The sequence below is a fragment of the Abramis brama genome, assembly GCF_963993115.1.
Source record: "Abramis brama genome assembly, chromosome: 22".
Classification (NCBI taxonomy): Eukaryota; Metazoa; Chordata; class Actinopteri; order Cypriniformes; family Leuciscidae; genus Abramis; species Abramis brama.
The window spans coordinates 27,023,591-27,036,236 of NC_139984.1; positions in this window are offsets into that span (position 1 = coordinate 27,023,591).

Genomic DNA, 12,646 nt, shown 5'->3' on the forward strand with positions numbered 1-12,646 from the left:
CTGACTCATTCTGTATTTAAACAAAGAAGGAATATATATTAAAAATATTAAATTTTCTGAACAAATGTTTGGCATACTGCAAAAAAATTTTTTTTTCCTATCTCAGTATTTTTTTTTCTCGTTTTCCAGTACAAATATGTAAACATTCTTGAATCAAGATACGTTTACTTGAGAAGTAAAATTATGTAAGATAACAGGTCTTGTTTTTTATTCTCAATGTGTTGATTTTTATCTGATCTGGTTTATAATTCAGTCTTTTTTATGTGTTGTTGTCTACTTGTGTCTTTGTTTGTATTTTATCTAATGGTTATTCATTTTGTCCAGCACATTGGTCAACAGCAGTTGTTTTTAATTGTGCTTTATAGATAAATTGAAATTGCTTTCTGAAAAAATTATGAAAATTAAATGACTAAAAATATCTACCATTTAAATAAGAAAAATAAACTTAATTTAAAGGGAAAACCAGTTTTTCTTACGCCATTGGCAGACATTTGTTCTTGTATTAAGTTTAAAGACAAGTCATTTTGCTTCTCAAGTATCTTGATTTAAAAATGTTTATATATTTGTACTGAAAAATACAGAGGAAGAAACTCTTTTTTTGCTGGTGTAAAACTTGCCAGGATTTTGCTATGCAAATGATATGTGGTTCCTAGGGTGTTTGTTTAGGTGGCCCTAATCACCTCACCACACATTCATGATAGATTATGATTTATGCTACAACTAATGTCTTAATAGTTTACTTTATGAAATCTGACATTTCCCCTAGAGAGCTTTGGCAGTCTGTATCAGGACCGCCTGCAGGGCAACAGAAATTTGGAAAACAATTAACATGTGACAAAAGATGCATGGCATTCCCAGCACTTCCTGTGAGTGCAGTGTGTGTTTTCCCATGCAGGCGCACTGTCCATGCAGCTGTGTGTGTGGGATCCTGGCCCGGGGGAGGGGGTTTGCTGGGAGGACCCCTGTCAGCACTGATGTGTGTCACAGCCGATACAGAGAGATTAGAGTATGGATCAGATTCCTAGACCCTCAGGGGGCCAAGATGTTCCCAGGCCATGTTACTGGAGAAAGATAACGCCACTCTTAATTCTCCCAATATAATTATTCTTGTTTTATCAAAGACAAAGTATCTGTATATTTATACACATTTATATACACTTTTTAAATGTTTTTGAAAGAAGTCTCTTATGCTCACCATGGCTGCATTGATTTGATTTAAAATACAGTAAAATTGTGAAACAGTATTAGAAATTAAAATAAATGTTTTAATATATTATAAAATGTCTATTCCTGTGATGAAAAGCTGAATTTTCAGCATCATTACTCCAGTCTTCAGTGTCACATGATCCGTCAGAAATCATAATAATATGCTGATTTGCTGCTCAAGAAACATTTATTTATTATTATCAATGTTGAAAACAGTTGTGCTGCTTCGTATTTGTGTAAAAACCATGATACCGAGATATGTTTTTTTAGGATATATAGTTAAGCATATAGTTAAGTATAATATAATATATATAGTTATATATATATTAGCATACAATATAGTTAAGTAGTAGTAACAAGTAAAACCTTGTTGTAAAGTGTCAACACACACACACTGGCTTTTCATGTTTTATTGGGACTTTCTATAGACATAATGATTTTTATGCTGTACAAACTGTATATTCTATCACCTAACCTTAACCCTAAACACAGAACATTTACTGCATTTTTACATTTTAAAAAAAAAAAAAAAGGTAACACTTTACAATAAGGTTCATTAGTTAACATTAGTTAACTACATTAGTTAGCATGAACTAATAATTAGCTGCACTTACACAGCATTTATTAATCTTTGTTCATGTTAATTTCAACATTTACTAATACTTTATTAAAATCTTGTTAACATTAGTTAATGCACTGTGAACTAACATGAACAAACAATGAACGGCTTTATTTTTATCATCTAATGGTAACAAAGATGAACAAATACAGTAACAAATGTATTGCTCATGGTTAGTTCATGTTAGTTAATACATTAACTAATGGTAACTAATGAACCCTATTGTAAAGTGTTACCAAAAAAAAAAAAAAAAAAAAAAAAAAAAAATATATATATATATATATATATATATATATATATATGAAGAGTTCAGATGCAAAAGCCTCTAAGTGCCATCTGAAATTTTCTTCTAGAATGATAATTTTTATCGAGCTTGTATATTTAAGTTCAATAATTTCACTTAAATGGCAATGCAAATTAGCTATTAATTGTCATTTAAGTGAAATTACTTAACTTAAATATATAAAAATGATCATTCTAGAAGAAAATTTCAGATGGCACTTAGAGGCTTTTGCATCTGAACTCTTCATATATATATATATATATATTCCTCATGGGGACTAAAAATGTCCTCTTTGTGTATTATTCTCCCCACCCCCATCACACACACACAGAATTTTTAGGAAAGAAAACTCAGCCACATTAGCTATAAAGTTTCAACAATCTAGAATAGTCTCAGTGCTTGAGGAGGATTTATTAGGTGTGGTACCTTCACGTTTTAGTGTATTAAAGAGAGCTGGTGTGGTGTGCTGACAGAGGCTTTGCTCTGAGAGAGTGAACAGAGCTGGCATTGTCCTGCAGACCCATGACCGCTCTCATAACTGTCATGAACGCTTCTCTTAGAGAGATGTGATATCTCTGAGACGCTCACGCAAACCTGCAACAAGCGAGCTTGAGGCCTGGTGACCCTTAAAGAAATGGCTCACTCAAAAATATCTTTTGAAACTTGTTTGAAAGATAGTCATCCATGTTTGGGGGAACATGGAGAGAGTGATATACGTATCACAATATACATGGACAAAATGGACAGACCCGCGAATGGGTTGTTTTAACTCAGCGGTTGGGTTAAATGTTTGCCCATCTGGGTAGTTTTATTTAACTTAACTATTGTTTAAAAATTACTGTATTTCTTTCTTTAAAAAAAACCCTGAAGTATGTTGAAAATGAACATTTATTAATAAGTTTAATGAATAATAATGAAACAATAAACATTCATAAACATTCACCTTTTGATTATTATTGTTACCTCTATTATGTGTGTGATTTTTAATTTCCAATCTATTTTGGGTTTATTTTAAACCAGCCATATAGTTATTTTTAAACAATAGTTGGGTTAAATAAAACTGTCCAGCATGTTGGACAAAGTTTAACCCAACTGCTGGGTTTTGTCCATTTTCAACCCAACTTGGGTTGTTTTTTTAAGGCATCATTTTATAGAGTGTATATATAATGTTTCTATTTATCATATTTTAGTTCATAAACAGTTACATCATCAAAACAGTATTTGATACAGTTAATTTCTCTACCACAAGGTGTCTCTACACTAGACCTTCTCAGATTTCACTAAGTGCAACATGTTCCTAGATCAACATCTTTGCTGATCCTGGAACAACATTTCAATCAACCAATCAGATTTGAGAGACAGGTTTACAGTTTATGTCAAGTTTAGGCTTTCAACAAGGGTTAGGTGGTTCTACATCTGTGTTATTCACCTTTCATTTCCCTCTTATTTTAGGGACAAGTTTAGGTTTAGAGGTAGAGGTATTTTTAGACAGGAATGCTGTTACAGGATCAGTAAAATATGTTGATCCAGGAAAATGTCTTACTTGGCAAAATCACAGTGACCAATAATTCTCTCCTAGTTTGAGAGGCTGATCACTGCAGAGCCAGTGGGTGGAGTCCAGTCACACCCTAACCCCACCCATTACACACAGAGAGGTGGAGTTGGATGTCATTTGGCTCTGCAGTGAGCACCAAGACTGGTTTTGCTCCAGGATCCAGATTCACATTAGACCAGTGTTTTCAAAGCTCCATCAGTAAGGCCCAACTACTTCTTAATCAACACCAAACCAACAAAATCGTCATTTTAACTCAAATTATACTGGATATTATTCAGGATTGTCACTAAAATAAAAATGTCTCTTAAAAATGATAATGTGGCTGAAAAACTATATGATATATATGATATATTCTGCTATAAGAGTCATCCACTTTATAATGGTTTGTATTAGGTCATTAAAAAAGGAAATGAAAGCAAAATAAAAATTTCCAAAAAACCGTCTGCAACCTGCTCATGTTCAAGTTATTATTTGCATTTTTTTTTCTATATTTTTTTATTTTATTGATATTATATTAAATGACATTATTTATTTAATTATTATTAGTTGCAGTGTATGAGACTGACCAGCAGACTAAGCAGCACATCCTGTTTTAATTGCTTTCTTGTACAGGCAGATCATTTCTGTCATAGTTCTCATTTCTCAGAGTCCATCATTTGAGTAATTGTAATCTCCCTTTCAAGAGACAGGAAGTCATCTTCAAAGGTGTTTTCCCAACACCAATGTACTGTATGTAGGGGAGTTGATTTCGATAGAATTCCTCCCTCGTTAAAAACTTCTTTTAAAAGTCAGCATAGGTCAGCAAAGACGAGGTGTTAACCTTTCGTGAGCATGTACACAGTCAGGGTGAAAGCTTAACATTCTGGATCAGAGCGTTTCCCCCCACCGTCATGTGTCACATCACGTCAAGCCGCACGTTTCCATTTCAAAAGCTCCAAGATTTTCACCCTCAATGGTGGATTTGCAGGACAAAAGACCCCTAACCTGCCTCTAACACAGCCTGAAGTTTGGAACATTCGGCCCATTCTGGATTGTTTATTAGCAAAGCCCACCACCTTCAAAACTATTTTTGCAGAAGACAAATAGTTAAACTTGCTGGAATGCTTGCTTTATAAGCTGATTTGTGACTTGATTGTGATTGTGATCTGACAGTCTTTATCATAACCAAGTCAAAAGAATCCACTTTAGGATATTCTCGTCTTTGGGATGTATTTGTCCGTTTTATGGGTGAAAAATCACTTTTAAATATCATTCATTTGTGCTAAAGTGCACACTAGGGTTATAACTTTTGACTATTTTTCAAATAAAAGATTTCCATATCATAAATTGATGAAATTTTGCTTAAAAACAATGAAAAAGGCCCTAATTCTTCTAAGTTTAAAAAAGGTCACCTCAGATAAAAAAATTAGAACAACCATATAACAAACGTTACTGCTTATAAGCAGCACTTATAACTTTATAACTTATAACACCTAAAACTTTCTAGAACTGTTTAGAACTTTCTGAAACTGTTTAGAACTTTCTGGAACTGTTTGGGACTTTCTGGAACTGTTTAGAACTTTCTGGGCCTATACATATCCTGTTTAGGAGAGAGAGACGGAGAGAGAGAGAGAGAGAGAGAGAGAGAGAGAGGGGGGGAGGGGGGGGGGGCTTTATGAGCAAACAACTCAACTTGATACTTTTTGATATTGTTTCAGTAACAATAATGTCGCACAAGATACATGATACTACCTTACAGAAGAACAAGGCCACCTGGACCAATAATCTAGAGACATTTCAGCAATCACAGAAGAAGAGGAAGTGTGCCCTAGAAGACTCTTCACTAGAAGAAAAGTGCAGAATGTCACTCCAAATGCAAATTATTGGACAGTACCAGTTTTAGAGCAGAAATCAAATAGTGGAAATTTTCATAGAATAATGGAAAATCTATTTATTCTTCCATCTAATTCTTTTTTTTTTTTACTTCTATGGAAATTTTCACTATCACTTTCTTCTGCTCCAAGAAACTTTTTTTTTTTTAAATATACGTATACCAAGCTTTGGATTGTTCTAGAAAGTTCTAAACAGTTCCAGAAAGTTCTAAACAGTTCTAGAAAGTTCTAAACAGTTCTAGAAAGTTTTAGGAAGTGCTACATATAAGCAGTGACGTTTGTTATGGTTGTTCCAATTTTTTTATCTGGGGTGACCTTTTTTAAGCTTAGAGGAATTAGGACATTTTTTCATTGTTTTTAAACTAAAGTTCATCGATTTATATACATTGTCAAAAAGTTATAACCCTAGTGCATACTTGGGGTTTGTTCGCAACCCTCATTTCATTTGAGCAGTGGCAAACAAGAGTGACAATAATAATCTGACATAATGTATCACAATCTTTGCATTAATGGGGAAAACACATTTGTATGCGGTTCGTTGTCGAGAGTGAGCAGTCGAGGCAGAACAATGAAGTCAGCTGCTCCTGACACATCGAGACAAAACCAGTCTTCAGCAAAGTTCACAAACCACTCAGAGCGCAGTCATCACACATGTGCGCCGTCTGCTCAATACACACTCACGCAGACACATCATACCGCAGTTTAATTAACTCCATTCTCATCAACGGTTAGCCATTGTTATTGGTTATTTTAGCAGCCAGAGTGCAGAACTTGCAAAACATGCTTCATGAAAACTCAAACTATGCATCATTATATGTACACTCTTAAAAATAAAGCTTCCAAAAGTGTTTTTTCACTCCGAGGAACCATTCTGTTCCCCAAAGAAACTTTTAGGGAACAATTATTTAAATACTTATAATTTTAATAATCTAAAGAACCTTTAGTTACACTTTATTTTAAGGTGACGTAGTTACATTGTACTTACTCAAATAAGAACTGAGTAATATCATTTTACTACATGTATAGAGTTAGGGTTAGCATTTGGTTTAGGGTTAGTTACGCATAATTTACTGTTATAACTATAACACATAGTAACGTGTAACTACGTCACCTTAAAATAAAGTGTTACCAAACCTTTTTCCACTATAAAGAACCTTTTATGCAATAGAAATGTCCCACGGATGTTAAAGGTTCTTCACGGAACCATCAATGCCAATAAAGAACCTTTATTTTTTAGCGGGTAAGGCAATAATTATTGTGTTTTTTTGTTTACTTCACTCTTTTTATTTTAGTTGTGTGTGTGTGTGTGTTATAAAAGCATTATAAAAGTTATTCATGTGTCACCTAATCAATGACTATAGCTTTTCTTTCTCCAAACGTTGTGATGATGCTTTCTGCCCTACTTTCCTCGGTCATTATTGGCTGACTGGCCATTTGGCTTGATATTATCCCCAGGGGAATACAACCCCCTTTCAGCAAACGCTGAGGACGCGGCACAGGGCCGGCATTTATTGTGACTGCAAAACAAGCTTATTAGGAAGTGGAACTATCAGAGAAACATGACAAACTATCTAGTTGGACTGGATGGGCTAGATTATATTGTTTAAAAATCAGTGGGATTTGTGAAGTGTATTTTAATGAACTTAGTCAACAAAACATTTCCTTCTTAATCTGAGCAGTGTAAACAGAGACGCCTCACTATTGATGACCGTTTACTGTAATTGTTTCGAAACTGCATGACAAAACCAGGATCCGAGTTTGTTGAATTGCGTAAGAAAATTGTTAAAAAAGCTTTCAGTTCAGTGTTTTACACACAACCATTTCATTCAGTCTACTTTGGATCTAGGAAAAGTCTTTTACAGGGTTTTATCATCCCAGACATAATAATGCCATTCCCGATTCTGCCCCCGAAGCCTTTGTGATGTCAGAACAATGGGAAATGAGCGGGAGGCCTCTGTGTCACATGTGGTGCCTTTGATTAACATTCGAGACTGGTTTGTGGGACACAGACTCAGGATGGAGCAAGAATAATCCAGGTGAAATGCAATTCAGCACAGCTTTATAAATGTAAATTAATAAACTGGCCTTCAGTAGGTTAATCAATGTAGTTAAAATGTTCTCATTTTAGATCAGCACTGGCGGATCAAATGTTATCTTGTTTGTCTTTGTCAATATTTACACCTGACAAACTCGTTTGCTGTGAATTTTGAAAGTATTTTATGGGAGAAGAGATGACATCAGAGCTCTGTTAATATCTCCCCCTCGAGTTAACGCTGTGTAAATGATATCACAGGACAGTCGTCGTGTATGTAAGTGATAATGTACAGTCATCCTGACATAATCATGAAAATAAACCCTGACAAGGATGATTAGGTCTTCATAAGAGCTTATGATAATGGCCACCTGGGTGTACTGTATCCCACTTATTAAATGGCTAAAAAAAAAATATATATGAAAATGAAATATTGATTTGTTTAATTATTTTATGCGAGAAATTGCTACCAGTATGTACTGTACTTGGTAGTAACTGATTACATGTAATCAGATTTCAACAATTAAGTACTTGTAATTAGATTATATTACATTTTGAAATACAGTTACTTTTTTACTGATTAGTGATTACATTACATATTCACACAATGGCAGTTAATCATTCATAATTCAGTTATTTTCCCTAATTATTCTTTTTCATGTTTTAAAAATTAATTATTATCTCTCAGTAAGTCATTTAACCATGTATCACTTCGTCTTTGAAAGGCATTTGTCTTTCAAACACATTTTTTAATGATTTATTTAATTATTAGCTTTTAAGCTTACAAACCCCCTGCAGGTCCTTCAGGAACTCTAGTTTGGGAAAACTTAATGTAATGTAATGTTTAATGCACTTCATGTTGTAGATAAAATATATGTTTGTAATACTCTTTGTATTTTTATATCAATAAATATCCTATTCAATTGAATGTGATAACGAGTTATGTCAAAGTAATCAAAAAGTAGCCACATTATATTACCTAAAATGTGTAATGTAATGGATTACGTTACTAACTATAATTTAATTCATCAGTAACTGACTAAAATTTGTAAGTAATCTACTCAGCACTAGATGGATGGATGGATGGATGGATGGATGGATGGATGGATGGTAGATAGATAGATAGATAGTATAGTGCCATTCAAACGTTTAGGGTCAGTTAGAAAACAATACTTTTGTCATTAATTCTGTTGAATGAAATTAATATTTAAAAAGAACACATTAAATTGATCAAAATATTTTTCTTTCAAATGAATGCTGTTCAATAGAAATGAAACTTTCTATTCATCAAAAAATACTGAAAAAACCCGTCCCCACTCAGCCCAGATTATCATGCCCCTTCAGTCAAGATGAATGTGAAAATAGATTTAATCATGAAACAGAATAGACTAGTTAAGGACACACAGTCACATTCTGATTGGCACATTTGAGACACAATCTTAACGTGCCACGAAGAATGCAGCTCTGTGAGTAAAATGTTCAAATAGGTTGGCCAAGGCAATTTCCCCTTTTAGTTTTATGCAGTGTTATTCAATACTCTGCCATCTTGCTCAGTAGCTTTAGTTTAACAGTTGTAGTAACAGGCTCCGACAAAATACATGAACTGATCACATGTACTGTACTGTACTGTACTGTACTGTAAGATTTTAAAAGAGCGGTTCATTCATATTTTCGTAAGATCTTATTCTTCATGCTGTGGAAATACAAACCGGAAGACAGAACTCAACAAATGCAGCGCTGAAAGGGGGCGGGGCTACATTAATTCTACAGATTTATATTAAACACTAATGTTGACATATATGAAAAAACATAGGCCTATAATACATAAAACAAGAGAGCCGTGTAGTAAGTATTTGCTGCTGTGACTTATTGTCAGGATTATCATGAGCTAAATCTTTAGATCAGTCATTAACAGAGACCTACTGAAAAAATCTATCTTTAAAGGTCTATTTTTGTCAACTTTTCCCCTTCATGCTGCGCAATACTTTCCATTGATGGAAACCAGCAACCGGGAGACTTAACGACTGGGTTTGGAGACTTGGGAATCTTTTAGGTGTACGAATCATTTAATCAAAACGAGCTTCTGGAGATCTCTTCAGAGCTTCTGGAGATGTTTGGACATCTATGGGTCCTGAACAGAGACTGATGTGGATTTGTTGACTGTGTGGCCCTGCTGACAGCTGTGCGCTGCAACTGAGAGCCTTCTCTCAGAGAAATGATTGCAATACAGCATTGGTCTGTGAGCCAGCATTCAGAGCGGAGATGAATGGGAACCATACAACATCACACTGCCTGGACAGACACTCTTCAATGGAATTACTGTAGCTACAAAAGAATGGGAGGTTTGACTTTGGAAACAGAAATTAATAGTTCCACCCAAAGAAATCCTTTATAAGACTACAAAGGTTTGGGCATTAATAATGAGCCAAATTGGATTTGTGTGTGTATATATGTGTATATATGTACAGTTTGTGCACTGTATACATATATATACACACACACACCATATATTCTTAGTGGAGAATTTCTTTTATTCAAATAATTTTCTGCTCTGCTTTTATTTAAGCATTTATTTATTATCATTATCAATGTTGAAGACAGTTGTGCTGCTTAATATTTTTTTGGTGGAAAGATTAATTTTTTTCAGGTTTATTTGATGAATAGAAAGTTTAAAAGAACAGCATATATATATATATATATATATATATATATATATATATATATGTAATTCATTCTATTCAGCCAAAAAAATTATATAAATAAACATACACTTTGCATGTATATGCTTCTTCCAAAAGTGTTTGATTCTGGTGCCGTTGGCCGCCGCGGTACCGCGCAATTTCAAAATTCAAATCGCAGCAATCCCACAATGCTATGCGGTGGCTGTAAAATAATGCTTCTACAGTGTAGTTACAACAAAATTACAGGACTGTCCATAAATTTCCCATCATGCATTTGTATTTACAATAAAAACATGAATACAATATGTTGTTGTAAATTTTATTGTAAAAATTACATCAATTGCTAACAGTGTATATATAGCCACATTTAAATATATATTTTCTTCATGCAAAAAAGATGAATGTTTTATTTTATTTTACGCCATTTCTTACTGTATCAAATAATGTATGACAATGTTTCCATAGATGAAACCAATGAGGGTCTGGGCAAATAAATACATAAATAAGTAAATAAATAAAAAGCATTCAAGTCCTCACACAAGAACAATGCAAAAGCAAAGGGCCATAGGGAGATTCCCAAGAGCTGCATCTTCCTTTCCATGAGCGTTGGGTGTGGAAATGTGGGGGATGGGGAAGTTACCGCTTCATTCACATGCATAATATCAAACTTAAAGGAAAGAATAGTTTGACTGGTGCAGAAGGACAAGCAGCCTTCCATATTAGATGTACAGAATATATACAGAAGCACTTTTCATGTTTTGAAGGTCAGATTTTGGATGGAAACATAAGAAAAACACAAAGGCTTAAACAAACGCATTAACCTGGTCTTTGTATTTGAATAATGTTTTCTCAACGGAATGATTGCACAACAGCTCTGTGTCCTTCGCCTGAGGGTGTTTAAAGTACTTCTCACTTCTGATGAATTACTACATCCCGAGTACACTCCTGTTCCAGTCACAATCAACATTCTGTGTCACAACAAACACATGCTGTCTTAGTAAGCATTACGAGCAACATAATGAGTATTATTCTGTATAACAAGTATTAAATAAATACAATAAATATAATATCCTTGAATGATTGATTGTTCTGCAAAAAACTTTATATGTCAAAGTTCATGTTATTTGAATACCGGTTATGCCGAATGGTACTTTTCTTCTACATAAGCTTGACTAAAGCGATCTTCACTTCTAAATATGCTATATAATCCTGACTTTTAACCAATAAAGTAACAGTAACAAACCCTGATGCCTTTACATTCGTGTGTTTTCTTGTGTGAGCCCTCTACCCCTCCCCCACCCTACATGAGTAGTGTGTGTGTGTGTGTGTGTGTGTGTGTGTGTGTGTGTGTGTGTGTGTGTGTGTGTGTGAGTTGAGGGAAGCAATGCAGGGGACGTGATAAGTATCTGCTCTCTCAAATAACAGCCAAATTTCCTTTAGTTTCATGCAGTTGCAGAATAGTGACGTTTCAGTGCTTTTCTGTGTTTTGCGAAAGAAATAATGAATGGAATCCTTGTGGAAGGAGAGAAAGCAACATTATCCACCTATTATGGTCATTAGTCAATAGCATTGGGAAGAAAGGACAGTTTTTAGGATGATGCCACCATAAGGTGTGGCTACATGAACTGGAATAAATACCTTTTAGCCCTCTTTTAGGTACATAAAGCTGCAGGATAAAACAATATCATTGTGCATAATTTCCAAATTATGCATTTTTGAGCATATTTAATAGTGAGTTTTGGGATAAATAAACTGTTAGCTGTGAACTTTACTTTAACAAGACAAAGAAGTCTACAATTTTATTCCAAGAATATTCCAAATGTCATTTCCACCACAGAATAATGTTAAACATAATACATATTTTGAGATGTGTTGGAAATGCTGACTTTTTAGGACAAAAAATTACTCCTGTGATGTATGAACATTTAGGCTAGGCCTACTAGCTTAAACTAGCAGAAACAAAATTACCCACAGATGAAGGTGAAAACAGCCATTTAAAAATAATGTGGACAAGATGGATTATTAGCAGAATTATCGTTGTTAAGAGAATATAAACTGAGGATAATCTTTTATAAAAAGTATGTTTTGTTACTTTTAGTAAACATATTTACGTTTTTATTCTTCTTATGGTCTAATAACATACGGGTACCAGCTGCACCTCCGGGTTTTTGAAAGGACAATTGTTTACAATGCTGGGCTGGCTAAAATGAATCCTAATAGGGTACTTACTGTTAACTTCCTTCTCTTTACTACTAACGGAAGCCATCCCCACATAATCAGAGGCTGTGCATAACTCTCATACCTCCGTTCATAATAAACAATAACCGTAAACCAGTTCCACTGCAACAATCTATTCTAGATGAAGAATAGTTGAGAGGGACACGTGATCAGAGGTGCGC